Source organism: Acinonyx jubatus, chromosome C1, assembly GCF_027475565.1.
Source record: "Acinonyx jubatus isolate Ajub_Pintada_27869175 chromosome C1, VMU_Ajub_asm_v1.0, whole genome shotgun sequence".
Taxonomy (NCBI): Eukaryota; Metazoa; Chordata; class Mammalia; order Carnivora; family Felidae; genus Acinonyx; species Acinonyx jubatus.
Genome location: NC_069381.1, coordinates 154183193 through 154198931, shown reverse-complemented (window position 1 = coordinate 154198931; position 15739 = coordinate 154183193). Strand labels below are relative to the sequence as shown.

General features: G+C 36.4%; 1 protein-coding gene across 4 annotated transcripts in view; it reads right to left on the bottom strand.

The window, feature by feature from the left end:
* The window catches only part of B3GALT1 (beta-1,3-galactosyltransferase 1), a 494130-nt gene that overhangs the window by 85927 nt on the left and 392464 nt on the right, over nucleotides 1-15739 (bottom strand). For 2 of the 4 annotated variants that reach the window (XM_053215226.1, XM_053215224.1), the window contains exon 1: nucleotides 6703-8412. The exons of 1 other annotated variant lie outside the window; for it this stretch is intronic. The gene's annotated coding sequence lies outside the window, so the exon portion shown is untranslated. One more of the 4 variants, XM_053215225.1, reaches the window with a different exon arrangement.

Here is a 15739-nt window from a genome sequence, read left to right as displayed (position 1 = left end):
TGATTCTGTCTGGATAGGTAGACTAGGATGCTATTACACGTAACCCACTATTACCCTGAACTAAATGGTCATGAAAGCAAATTATGTCCCTCAAGCTAATAACAGCTTACACTTTATGAATGCTCATGGAGTGCCAGGCCCCTTGAAGATGGGTCTTATTCTTTACCATTTCCACTGAGGTAGAGGGTGATAATAACTATTATTAGTCCCACATTACAGATGAGGAGAGGGATACTTGAGAAAATAAGTAACTTGTCCCAAACAATATGGCTGACAAGTGGCCAAGTGATGGGATTTGAACCCACTTATTTGGACCTGAGAGGTTGCTCTATTTTTGGTTTGAGACACTGCTTCCCAGCATTAGAAAGAGCACCTTACTCTCTTACACAGAGAATGGAGTGAAACCAAAAAGTGTTTGCCTTCTGTAGTAAGTGCCAGGAAATAGGCTGGTTCTTTTGGCTGATTTCGACTCAGGCCCCAAGATCCTCTTGGATATCTACATCATGTCTTTCTCTTTACACCTCTGGAATTCTCCTGCAGTGAATATGTTTTGTCATCTCTTCAGAGGTTCTCTGATTGGAACTCATCAACAGAGAGCAGTGATGTGAAATGATTTCTTCTGTCTCCCAAAGCTTAGCCATGCACTAGTTTAGTCCATAAGCAAAGCAATGCATATTTCAAATTCCATTCCCGGAGTAGCCACAGTCTGCAGTTTTATCCTGCTGAGCCAAATTAATTAGAGATGAATATCATAATAGAACAGCATTGATCGTAGCATATCACTAAGAAGTGTTGGTCTCTGTTAATTAACATGATTTGCCATCAGCACTCAGTATATTTATATACAATCAGCATGGGTATTTGTCCACATAAACCAATACATTTTTCAGTAGTGGCAGAACTTACCTCAGAAATGGTCCATATGCTCAAATGCTTGTTCGCTTTACCTCTCCCTGACTCCTGCTTATCACACACATTGGTGGCCTAATTGCTCCTATATGGCTGCTTCAAAACATCATGTGTAACCTTTGGAAAATCTGAATACTTGGAAGTGGAGAAATAAAAATTGTTGATATAAGTGTGAGAGGCATCTTGGGTGGCAGGCTAAGAGAAAATTTCTAGGCAAGTCCAGCCTGCCTATAATCTCCCTTTCCCCTTCAAAATCTGAATATTTCTCTTATGTTCATGTAGGTCTAACACTATGCTACACTGTTCGCCATTTTGACAATTATAAGGCAAATGTTTCCTGGGAATCTAGAGGGCTATAGGTCATTTATCTACTTAATCAAATTTGTTCAAATTTCTTTCTATTACATTTAGTCCAGAAATATTTATTTTAGGAAAGTGAGTTTTAGGTATAAATTTTGTAGCCCAGGGTCATTCTTGAATGCAGAAAAGAGATAAAATTCTTCATCTCCTCCTCCTCTTCCAGAGAGCTTCATGGGGGCATCCTCCCTCTGTGACTTAACTGGGTAATTTAATCCATACCCAGCTTTAGCTATGCCATGGACTAAACAGCCTTCTGTGAACTGGCTTCAGCAGTTAAGCACTGCATTTAACATGGTTTTTAGAGGAAACTATACATTGAATGTTGAACATCTAAGTTACAAACCAACCTCTGGAACAGAATCTATTTGAAATTGGGGACGGTCTGTGCCTGCCCCCAGGGCGTATCTTGCCCCTCCACCCAGCAACACACTCATCAGACACTGACTATTCGAGTGTGGAAATGTACATCAAACCAGAAGGCTTATATGAAGCGCATGACTCCGTACACAAAGCCAAAACATCTGGATGAACTGTAGACTATGCTATCCAGATGTTTTAAAATAATTAGTAGGGCAGGCAATACATTTGTGTGATTGACATTTTTACCTTAAAAAAATTTTTTTTTTATTGAGCAGCCCCAGTCTTTGTAAATGCAGTGTCACTCACTAAAATGTGCCTTTATTCTTGAGAAGCAGGGAGTGTTGAACTCAGTGGGGGCATTAAAGACTATGGGGGATTAGCTCCGGGTTGTCTTGTAAGATATGGACTTTGTGTGGATCAGGAAAAGGGGAGCAAGGTGAGCAGCCTGGCTATATATATTCCTTTTTATCCTTTCCCTCCATTTTGGCACTCTACTCTGGATCGGCGGCTTGATCTCAGCTCTGATTTCAGCTATTTTAAGCCTCTTAACGTTCAGTCTTCTTTCTTATATGTGTCCTATGAAATCTGATTCAAAAGCAGGATGTACTCTTTACAGTTTTTCTCAAAATACGATCAAGGCCACAAGCATAGGAACGCATTGGATATTTAGTGTGAATGCTGATTCATGGGCCTTTTTGGCTCCTCTGACTCAGAGTCTCTGGAGACTATGTACTGATGTCTTTTAAATAAACTCTCTAGGTGACTCTGGTGCAGACTTATGAAAACTGCTGCCTTGTTCTGACTATTGTGTTCATGAAACTTTCACTCTTCAGTTTTATTAATCTATCGAATTTAGAAATCAAAGTGATGTAGGCAAAGTTATAAATCTAAGTATCAGGGTTCTTCTAAAAATGTAATGTAAGCAATTTAGGAACTTGATAACATTTCATCATAGATACTTGCTCTAGAATCTATTCTTAAACGTGTTGGGCATTTTTCTATCTGAAAACTGATTTCCATAGAAGATCAATAGGGGAATATTTACACTGCCAATATGGTAACCATTTATTATTTGATTTTTACAAAATCCTTGCCTCTAAGCCATTGGCATTCAAAACAAATCATTCCTTCATTAGCCATAATGATACTTTATCGCCTTTGTTCTGAAGTATTCATTTTATTTCCATTATCCCTATTGTATGAAGCAGGCACAAAACTGGCAAACCCCAGTTTATCACAGTGCAAATTGAACAGAGAGACTAAATAAATGCAATCTGATGAGTTTCCCTTTCAGATTCGCAACCAGAAGAGTTCATCTTCTCTAAGAGCCCCCAAATTAGTCTTTGGGGAAGCAGTGTGAGTGAAGAAATGTCGAGAATATAGAGCTACAACTCTTCCAAAATCATTGATAAGCTAGTATATTGCTATTAAGCTAATTACCAGGTGAGTTGTTTGGCCTAAAGACATACCACCTGAGAAGTGAATTTTTTTCCACATTTTCATGGGAAGGACAGAAGGAGATTGTGGTGACACAGTGCATTTTAGAACCTTTGCAGGATGCTGGCTCAGTGGCACTCCTAGAAGTGAAAAAAGCTCCATGAAGGTGTTTTTAGTGTCTGAACTCAACTCTCTGCATGAAAAATGGAAGGAGGTTAAACAAGTGGCTTACGGACAAGGAACGTCAAAGCTGGACCCAGGTTTTACTTCTCAGCAGGGTGTATGGTTGGGTTTCACCTGCTGGTTGATGATTCCCCTAGCCTAGCGTGGTTTTAGACCAAGAGCCTGCATGCACTGAGGGACCTGGGACTTGCCAAGCAGTTTCTGTAGAGGCGCATGGCTCTGGGTATTCCTCTAGTCTGGACAAGTGTGAATGGCCTTTGCTTTTACCTTAGGTTTCCTATTTTTTTCTCTTTACTTACAATGAGTGCCACTCACACTCCTGTTTCAAACTTGGGTGTCTAGTTGGATTTTGGCTCTCTGTTTCCAGGAAATAGCCCCTCTTTCCAACGCTCTACATGCAGTAGGACCTTCATCAACACTGATGGGCTGCCTGGCATATGATTATTTTCCAGAATTAGCCTTTTATATATAGGTAGGTACATATTCTAACTTGTATCCAGACCCTACTTTTCACATGTAGATTTATCCTGGGAGTCGAGGGTGCTGAATACAATGGGCACTGCCTGCATTTTAGCTGTCTCATCTCTCCTGGCTCACTGAGGAAGCATCTCAGTTCTGTTTATCTCAAATTCAGCAACTCTCCTGTCAAACAGTGGCTCCCCAAATGAGGTTACCAAAAAGCCATGTGACTAAAGTGTCAGTCTTAGTGTTTCCAATTATTGTAAGGTGCTGAACTGAATCTTTTTTTTTCTTTTTAGAGTTTTGTTCAAGAGATGTTAATTTCTTAGAACTCAGATGCACTTTCCTCTCAGGCAAATTTTTCTGGAGAGGCACTAACTGAGAAACGAAAGGGTGGCTATTATTCTCCATTGATGACAAAGCCTGCAGTTTATTAAAGAACAAACAGAGTATCTCTTTTTGGAAATAAGCCTACACAAATGGTATACAAAGTCATATGGGTCTCCTCATGACTATAAAAGCAATATGTTTTACATTTACACAGCCTTTACACGATTAATATCAAGCATTCTTCTTTACTTTCATTTGTAAGTACATAGAAATTCTTAGTATAAAAAGTAGAAATGTTTTATGAATGTTTAAATATACACATAAAGGTTAAAAGTACTGCTCTCTTTATTTTTAAAAAATTCTACAATAAAATAACTCAACTTGAAAGGTCTACCGAACATAATACCTATTATGCTGTTCGTTGTTTCCACTTCTCATCTTGGAAATACTCCCATTTTCAAGTAAAATTCTCACCACATCTTTTAAAATCTTTTACAATGTAAAAGTTCTTTATGTGCAAAAAAAAAAAAAGGTAGACGATATGACTTTCAGTAGCTAAGACTCTCATGGAAGAATGCAGTGTTAGGCCTTAGTGTCTGATTTTCCTGTGGAGGTATAAAATAGACTTCATAAAGAAAGAATCCATTTCTGGGCCTTGTAGCTTTTGTCCAATGTGGGCATAATGCCTCTGGCCCTATGTCAGCAGCCACCAATTCTTGGGTCTTGACAATACCCTTCCTAAGCCTCTGCAGTGCTCTCTGCAGCCATCTACCTGATTTGTAGATCAGAAACTTGGTCACACACTCCTGTGGTGCCTTAATTAAATCTTACAATACCCCAGGAATTAGGTCGCCTGAGAAAAACTTGGGTGTCTAAGTTAGCTACTGAATCATACAAGTTTCCATTTCCCTGAATGTCTCATCAATCATTCCTTGCTTTTTCCCTTACCTTTACCTCCACTGGCTGCCCCAACAGCTCTATCCCCACAACACAGATACCTTTTATCAGTCCAAAGTGGTGTCTACCAAACAGTCCAATATCCTTACTGGGACTGACTCTCTTCTAGTCTACTATCTCTACTAGGCTGGAGTACCATTATATTGATGACTCCTACTTCCTTAAGCTCTTGGATGGATTTTTATTTGGAATGGAAACATTGGCAAGAACTTCTCCCCAGCCCAGCTTCCCTCCTCTACTCCCATTTCAGCGTACCCCACCCCACGTTATTTTTATCTGGGAAAACATACTGGGTGGGTTTCACTGTCTGGTGTCTCTACCAGGTCTCAGATGGTCCTCTTTTGCCTTCTATTGAAGCACTTGTTGCCTCAGGCCCTGAAGGCCTTAAGTAAGGGTTTGCTGGTATTAGGACATATTTTAAATAACTTCTTAGTATCCACATGAACTCTAATAATTTGCATGGACAAGCAAAGCAAATGTATGTGGTTACTCAGATCCCCAAGGGGCTGGTACCTTATACTAAGGGTTAGCAAATTATGGCACACAGGCCAAATCTATCCTGTTCCTTGTTTTTGTAAATACAGTTTTATTTGAACACAGCCATGATCATTGTTTATTAATTTACCTGTTTTCCTGCCATAATAGCAGAATTGAGTAGTTGTGACAGAGACTGTATAGCTCAAAAGCCAAAATATTTACTATCTGACCCTTTATAAAAATGTTTGCCAACCTCCACCTTATGCACATCCATTACTTCATCTCTCTGCTTGGATCCTAAATCGAGTTCTAACAGTCACTCAGGTACCAACTTGGTTGAATTCCAAATTATTTTCACCAAAAGGGATAAAATCTCTTTTCAAATCAGTGGCATCCAACTAAAGACATTAGTATCTGTAGGGGGTAAAATTCCCCTGCAAAGCTAAGCTCAAAGGCTTCTAGAAGAAATTACTTAAAAAATGCAGCCTAGAGTGTAGCAAACTTGAGATAAATTATTAACAATTATTGCAGTCCAGTAGGAATTCAGAAATACTGGTGCTCTCTTTGCAGTTCATTTACTCTGACCACACCCTGCTGCTGGAGGAATTCAACCTCACTGTTTTGGAGAGAGAATTAGCATTGATTTTTCTACCATTAAATAAAATATTACAAAGGCATGCTTATAAATGATTACATCACCAAGGCTTGCAAATAGACAAGATAAACATTTTTTTTCTTAAGCTCATTTGCTAAATTGAACCTGAGAGAAAGAAAGCAAAATTTCTCATGTAAATCAAATGACATTTCGTTTCACAAAGTAGTCTTTCTACAAGGTTACACATAGGACTACTAAAATTTAAAATGGCTGAAGGAAAGGGTTTTACATTCTGTTGTGCCAAGTTTTATTTTTTTCTCTGCACTGATTAAAATAAAGGAGTTATCATGTCAATGGGCAGAGCCTGTTACATTGCTTTTATCAAATGCAAGGAGGTATAAATACAAACTGTAAAGTAGAAGAGAAAAGATCATGACTCATTGTCTGACAGCAAAGCTATTAAACACAATCAAAGACTCAGAGTGAACTCATGTTACCTTTCAACACATTGCTAAAAAATCCTTTTTGCTATAAAACTAGCATTAAGTATCACAATCCTGCCACTGCTGTTGGAGAAACTTGGTTTCAGGCATTTAAAACAACTTCAAGACTGCGAAGGAAGAGGAGTTACTTACCATGGGATAAGTCACACTGCATTTAGTCTGGACACAAGGCCCCTCAAATCATAATCAATAAGTGATTAAAAGTTGATCTTTCAGGGCATTATATAAATTTTAGGACACTTATTGGTAATTAAAATAGTTCATTGACTGAAGGCAGATTCACATATGTTAACGACAAAGTCAATGTTGCCTCTTACAAAACACAAGGACAATGATTTATTCTCAGGAAGTCCATTGGACTATGAGGTAAGGTACATGGTTCTATATTGAGAAGTGAAAATCCTGCTCATGGTGTAGGATTCCTGGACCTTGAATGAAAGGAACAGATGGGCAGGTGGATGTGACGTGTAGGTCCAAGAGAAGAGATATGACAATCCACAAGAGCCCTGAGCGTTACCTGAAAAAGCCTACTTATTTTCTGCTTATCAGTCCTTTAAAGACACATGTTCTCAAAATCCACTTGTTATAATTCATCAGTCTATGAAAACTGTTGTGAACCAAAGGACTTTTAGGAGTTCTGAGGGAAGTTTAATCATGACTATTTAAAAGTTGAAGCTAGGCTTCTAAGGCCAGCCGCTGGCGAGCCTTACAAAAATACATGTAATTTAGCTTGTCTGGCCTACCAGTGTTTTATTTATGCCCTCTGGACTCCAGGTTCTAGAGCACTAATTTCCACTTGACTCTCCATGTACACTCAGCATGGAGCCTGGAATGCAATAGTTAGTTAATAAATGCACATGGTCTAGATGACCACAAGAATAATCCTCATCACCTTTTATTAACCAATGTGAAAACACAAAGATAGAGATAGTGACTTGTCCAAGGAAGACTGGTTTTGGTTGCCAATATCCACTCAACTTCTGGCCCAATAAATTTGACCTCAAGCTTTCCTCCCATATCCTCCATAAAAGTAAGTCACAGACACTAACATTTATTGTAGGGTCCAAAGTGACTAAGTTATTATAGAATTCAGGCTTCACACCCTAATATCAATACCTGCCTCTGGCTCCTTTTAATTTGTTGTTCATTAAGTTTCTCCTTCTGAAATTCTGGATCATCTACTTCCACATACTGGTTCACTTTGAACCTTCCCTTAGCCATGGTACCTTCTGCTACTTTAGCTCAAAAGTCCCTGCTCTAACATCTAGCACTCTGGCACTTCCTGACTGACCCCCAACCCTAATCTACTATGACAAGGAGAGAACCTGACCAGAAGGAATAATCTGGGGAAAAACTTCGACAGATATTTTAATTTCTGTTTCCTTCCTTGAAGCCTAGTGGATCTTTGAGAATTTTTAGCAAAGGTAGGTAGAGAGAACTCTTTTCTCAATGATAAATATCCAAAATTTCCTAGGTAACTCTCATCTTAATGGGTAACTGATGGCTTTTCTTGGGTAATCTGCATGAAAGGAACTGTCACCCCCAACTGCCAGTCTTTACAGCAATAGCTGAACAGGTTATTTATCACTAAAGGGTTGAGGATTATGTAACACTCTCCATATACCACGCTGTGCTTCATCTGTACTTCCCAAAGAGCTCACATCACTGCTTACCTTGTGTTATATTTATTATTTTATTTCTTTCTTGCAGTACTTTGGTAGCCAACTGAGGATAGCTCTTTTGATTTTCTTACTCATTGTATTTCCCAGAACATCAGCATGAACCTTGTACAGAAAAGACACTAGAAATGCCTACTAAACGTAAGACAAGAAAACAGAAGCATATGCAAACTTACCCAATTCTAGTTTGGTGTAATGAATAATTAACCATTGTATTGAAATGAGCTTCTTCAGAGTGGCCAAAATGAACAAATCAGGAGACTATAGATGCTGGAGAGGATGTGGAGAAACGGGAACCCTCTTGCACTGTTGGTGGGAATGCAAATTGGTGCAGCCACTCTGGAAAACAGTGTGGAGGTTCCTCAAAAAATTAAAAATAGACCTACCCTATGACCCAGCAATAACACTGCTAGGAATTTACCCAAGGGATACAGGAGTACTGATGCATAGGGGCACTTGTACCCCAATGTTTATAGCAGCACTCTCAACAATAGCTAAATTATGGAAAGAGCCGAAATGTCCATCAACTGATGAATGGATAAAGAAATTGTGGTTTATATACACAATGGAGTACTACAGGGCAACGAGAAAGAATGAAATATGGCCCTTTGTCGCAACATGGATGGAACTGGAGAGTGTGATGCTAAGTGAAATAAGCCATACAGAGAAAGACAGATACCATATGTGTTCACTCTTATGTGGATCCTGAGAAACTTAACAGAAACCCATGGGGGAGGGGAAGGAAAAAAAAAAAAGAGGTTAGAGTGGAAGAGAGCCAAAGCATAAGAGACTCTTAAAAACTGAGAACAAACTGAGGGTTGATGGGGGGTGGGAGGGAGGGGAGGGCGGGTGATGGGTATTGAGGAGGGCACCTTTTGGGATGAGCACTGGGTGTCGTATGGAAACCAATTTGACAATAAACTTCATATATTGAAAAAATAAAAAAAAAAAGAAATGAGCTTCTTGATCAGTTTTTGTACCTAGTTTTAATAGTCATTATCAGACTTACATATGTATTCTAAACTCTTGTATAAGCAACAAATAACATCTACTTCCCCTACATCTACCCACACTTCTTCATGCTTTTGATCACCTACAATTTAATTTCTGTTGATGCTTCCTACTTTCCACTATACTTGCCTAATGTGATCCTAAATGAAATTATGCAGGAAACTATGTCTCCTGCTTTAAGTTCATGTGGATATTTTTTTCTTAATTAAAAAAAATTATACTTGTTAAAAAGGAGGGGCAAAGTGGGAATTAGTTGAGTTTCTCTTAAGCCTCTTCAGCCTCTAGTTGTTGTTTCTCTGCCTGCAATAGTCCTTCTACTGCTCTTTGGACATTCTATGACCCCATTCAGTCCCAAATCTCAAACTGAATCTCTCTAGTTCTCCTTACAAAATATGTTCTTAGTCTAGTTCTGCTGGAAAGATTCCAATATATGAATTAGTCATATGATGTTAATGAATGATAGCAGCTTAAGGCATTTTCTGGCCCAGAGGGATTTACATTTTGATAAGGGGCAATGCTCTAACCCAAAGGATAAAATTGCTAATGGTAGAACTTAAGTCTTCAGAGATGGCATCAAGGGGTCAGGAAGCCTTCCAACCGTATCATATTGGCTGCCAGCTTTAACAGTGCAGAGGACTTGCACTTTCACAATGCAGTAGCCCTTTATCACCATGAATAGTCAAGAAGTTATATTCTATGTAAGTCCCAAATGCTGACAATGGCAAATGCAGAACTCATTAAAAAGGGAAAAATGTCAACACAGTGGCTCCAAATAAGTTTTGGACTCGGTGGGAGAAAGAAGGGCAAGAAAGAAAGCAGGAAGGGAGAGAGAAAGGCAGGAAAGGAGAGACTGTCAACATAGGGAATGAAAGAAGTATTTCTTTAATCTGAATGTTACTGCAATATATTATAAGGGATCTAGAATGAGTGTATTTTTAACCCATTTCTGAAATCAAATTGTATGTATTAATCCAATTTTTTATGAAATAAAAAGGACTGATTTATAATCTGTGGGGAGGGGAATTCTTAAAAGACACAAGAGATTTAATGACCATTAAATGCAATATGTTAAAATTTAAAAACTAATTTCATAATTATAGCTCTGTATCTTAAGTTAGTGTATAAGAAGAACACTAATCTTGACAAACAGGTGTCTCAAGGCTATTTACCAAATTGTTATTAATTGAAGTGAATAACCAATTTGTCCTTGCTAAGAATGGTGAAAAAGATGTCCTGTAGTCGTATATTTTTAAAGAAACTCAATAAGAAATGCATTTGCTCAATAGCAGGAGAATTCAGCTGTATTTGTGGAACACATGACTTTTTGATCTTTTTGGAAAAAAAAATCACACACTCACAGAACATGGTGTTGGCCTTTCATTAGGTCATGCATACCCTCTTACAGATGTGTGTAAAAGTCAGGAGAGGGCTTGAGAGCTGAACCCACAAGAAATAAATCAACGAAGGGAGTTTCCAAATGCATTACTGAACTGACTCTTAAGTTTCTTAACCAAACTTTGAAACTTTATAAAGATATCATTTTATTTCTTTTAAAAATAAAAATGAATGAAACAAGTGATGAGAGTTAAAATTTCTTCTAAAGTAAAAAATTCAGTTAATTGTACAGATTGAGTTTTAAAGAAATTCTAAAGCAAACAGAATAATAAGAATAATGGTTATTAATTTAAGTTACTTGGAAAAAACTGATCTGTCTCTTGAATCTTTGAAATGACTCTACCACTCCTTAAACTATCCTTTGCTTCTCTATTTCCATTCATAACCAATTTATGAGATTCAGCAGATTCAATGCAGATGAAGACTTAGATCTGATATAATTATGTACATGCAAGAAGATGAAGATTATTAGAGAGAATATAAGAGACATAGAGAATAATATCAGAATACTAATCACATATACATATATATATGTAGCCCAGTTAGAGAGACCAGAGATAATGGAGGTGATGCAATAATTAAATTCAATATTTGGTTGAAAAATTTTCTGAACTGATGGAAAACATGACTGCACACATAAAGGAAGCACACAATATGCCAACAAAATAAATTTTTATAAATATACACCTAGACAGAGCCAGTGAAACTGAATATTAAAGACAAAGAGAAGATCTTTAACATAGCCAGAAGGAAAAGACAGAACAACTTTAAAGGCTAAAAATTTGACAGTGCAATTCTCAACAATATTAGAACCTGTAAGCCAATAGAATAAAATCTTCAAAGTGCTGAGAAAAATAATTTTCAATATAAATATAAAAACTACCTTTTAAGAATGAGGATAAAATAGGTGCATTTTCATTTAAAAAACAAACAACAAAATAGAGTTTCTAATAATAGGTGATTATGAAGAGAATACTGAAGTTTTATACTTCTTAGAAGATGGCAAGTGATCTCAAAGAGAGAAATGCAAGGAGCAATGGTGAGAAGAAACTGTTTGATAAGCAGATATATCTAAATAAACATTGTTTCTATAAATAACCATAATCATCATTAATGTAGGGAATAAAAGAGAAAAGATAAACCATAAGGTGAAAGTTAGGAGAGAGACTAAGCAATAATCAACATTAAATATTTCAAGATCCTCATATAGTTTTAGGACAGGGTTAATATACTAATTAACATTAGACTTTATTCAGTATGCATGGTAAAATTTTTAAGACAACCACTAAGATACTGTAAATAAAATAACTTCCAAACCAGTAGATGGAAAACAATGTAATAATAAAAACATATTCTCTGAGAATCCAAAATATAAGGGCTCAAAAGGGGGGGGGAAGAGGCAGAGGAAAAGTGTCAAGAAAAAATGATAAAAAGAAAAAGTTAAAGCATATTAGTAACTACAATACATGTAAATGATCTAAGATTGCTAATTAAAAATAAAAATTATTATATTAAATATGAAAAAAAAACCAGAGAGGGGCGCCTCTGTGGCTCAGTTGGTTAAGCATCTAACTTTGGTTCAGGTCATGATCTCCCGGTTTGTGAGTTCGTGAGTTTGAGCCCTGCATTGGGCTCCATGCTGACAGCTCGGAGCCTGGAGCCTGCTTTAGATTCTGTGTCTCCCTTTCTGTCTGCTCATCCCCCACTCATACTATCTCTCTCTATTACTCTCTGTCTCTCAAAAATAAACATCAATAAAAAATTAAAAAAAAAAAGAACTACAGAGAAATCTCTCATTGCAACAAAGGGTTTCAATGCAATCTTTTAAATTATTAATAGATAAAGCAGATAAGTATAATGAATTATAAAAGATTTGAACAATACAAATTACAAGCTTGATTTATTTATTTAAAAATTTATGTTTTTAAAGTTTTAAAATTCTAGTTAGTTAACATACAGTGTAATATTAGTTCCAGCTGTACAATGTAGTAATTCAGCACCTTCATACAACACTTGGTGACAAGACTGATTTATTGACCCCTGTATACAACTAGTGATATTTAATTTTTATCAAGAAATGTGGGGTATTAAAAAAAATTTGCACACTAAGCCATTAGGCAAGTCTCAATGTTGAAAAGTCAATATACATAAACCATTTTTTTGTAAATACAGTTTAAAAAAATTAGAAGATAATATAGTCAAAAGATTAATAAAAATCTCCATGTAGTTGAAAATTAAACACACACATATATGTGAATAACTCATAAATCTAGACATTTTAAATTAAAATTAAAATATTTAAAAGGAATAATAATGTTACATGGAAATAGTACTCAATAAAACTTTGCAATCTTATATAGTATGTCTAAGCCATTAAATTAAGAAGTTAGGAAAAGAGAATAAGTTCTAAGAAAGCAGAATAACAAAGATAACAAAGATGGGTTTTAAAAAAGTAAGCAAAAGTAAGAAACATTAAAATAGATGGTTAACAAAGTCAAAGTTTGTTTCTTTGAAAAACCATTAAAATAGACAAACTGGTGGCCAGATTGATTAAGAGAAAGAGAGAAGATGCAAATATATTCAGAGAAATTATGGCAATAATATGTAAATGTAGACAAAATTGACAGGAAACACATTTTTATTAAAACTGATTTAAAACTGAAAATTGCCAGGGAAATCTTGAAAAAGACAAACAAAACTGGAGGTATCACTATATCAGACTTCAAGTTACTTTACAAAGCTGTGGTAATCAAAACAGTATGGCACTGGCACAAAAATAGACACACAGATTAATGGAACAGAATAGAAAACCTATAAATCAATCCACAACTATATGGTCAATTAATCTTTGACAAAGCAGGCAAGAATATGCAATGGGAAAAGGATAGTCTCTTCAACAAATGGTGTTGGGAAAACTGGACCACTTCATGCAAAATAATGAAACTGGACCCGTTTTTTACACCATATACAAACATTAATTCAAAATGGTTTGAGGACCTAAATGTGAATCCTGAAAGCATACAAATCCCACAAGAAAGCACAGGCAGTAACCTCTTTGACATCAGGGGTAATAACTTTGTTCTAGATATGTCTCCTGAGGCAAGGGAAACAAAAACAAAAATAAGCTATTGGGACTACATCAAAATAAAAACCCAGCAAAAGAAACAACCAACAGAACTAAAAGACAACCTCCTGAATGGGAGAAAATACTTGCAAATGACATTTCTGATAAGGAATTAGTATCCAAAATATGTAAAAAATTTATACAACTCAATACCCAAAAAAAAAATAATCCAATTAAGAATGGGCAGAAGACATGAACAGACATTTCTCCAAAGAAGACATACAGATGGCTAACAGACACATGAAAAGATCTCATTATCACTTACCGTCAGGGAAATGGATACCAAAACTACAATGAGATATCACCCCACACCTGTGAGAATGGCTAAAATAAAAAATACAAGAAAGGATTTGGAGAAAGAGGCACCCTCACGCATTGTTGGTGGGAATGCAAATTGGTGCAGCCACTGTGTAGAACAGTATTGAGGTTCCTCAAAAAGTTAAAAATAGAACTATCCTATGATCCAGCAATCGCACTACTGGGTATTTCTTCCCAAAATACAAAAACACTAATTCAAAGGGACATATGCACCCCTATGTCTATAGCAGCATTACTTACAATAGTCAAACCATGGAAGTAGCCCAAGTATCCACTGATAGATGAGTGGATAAAGAAGGCGTGGTATATTTTGACAATGGGATATTATTCAGCCATAAAAAAGAATGAAATCTTTCCAATTGCAATGACATGGATGGAGCTACAGAGTATAATGCTAAATGAAATAAGCCAGAGAAAGACAAATACCATATGATTTCACTCATATGTAGAATTTGATTCCACTCATATGTAGAATTTAGAAAACAAAACAAATAAGCAAAGGGAAACAAAAAAAGAGAGAAAGAGGGAAAAAAAGCAAGAAACAGACTCTTACCTATAGAAAACAAACTCATGGTTATCAGAGGGGAGGTTGGTTGGAGGAGGAAGGGTTAAATTGGTGATGGGGATTAATGGGTACACTTCTCATGATGAGCACTGAGTAATGTGTAGAATTTGTTGAATCATTATATTGTACATCTAAAACTAATATAACGCTGTCTGTTAACTACACTGGAATTTTTTAAAAGTGCTTATTTTGGCTCTTGGAGACAGAAATCTTAAGTTAAAACTGCATAAAAATCAAGGCTATTCCATCAACAAAACAGAAAGACAACCTACTGAATGGTAGAAGATATCTGTAAATGATATATATGATAAAGGGTTAATATCCAAAATATATAAAAACATATACAACTCAACACCAAAAAACCCAAATAATCCCATTAAAAATGAGCAGAGAGCTTAAATAGACATTTATCTAAAGAAGTCATACTGATGGCAAACAGACACGTAAAAGATCTCAACACAGTCATGAAGGAGATGCAATACAAAACCACAATGAAATACTACCTCACTACTATCAGAATGGCTAGAATCTAAAAGACAAGAAATCACAAGTGTTGGCAAGGATGTGGAGAAGATAGAACCCTCATGCACTATTGCTGGCAATGTGAAACAGAACAGCCTCTGTGGAAAACAGTATAGAGGTTCCTTAAAAAATTAAAAATATTAAAAAATTAATAATTAAACCATATAATCCAGTAATTCCACTATTGGGTATTTACTGAAAGAAAACAAAAAACACTAATTTGAAAAGATATGTGCACCCCTATGTTTACTGCGGCATTATTTGCAATAGCCAAATTATGGAAGCAACCCAAGGTTTCACTGATAGATGAATGGATAAGATGTATTGCTCACACGTGCACACACACATACACACACACACACACACACACACACACAGAAATACTACTTAGCAATAACAAAAGGATGAGATCCTGCCATATGTGACAACATGAATGGACTTAGAGGGTTTATGCTAGGTGCAATAAGTCAAATACCATGTGATTTCATTTATATGGGGAATCTAACAAGCAAAACAAACAAAAGCCAGAAGCTGACCCACAAATTCAGAGAATAA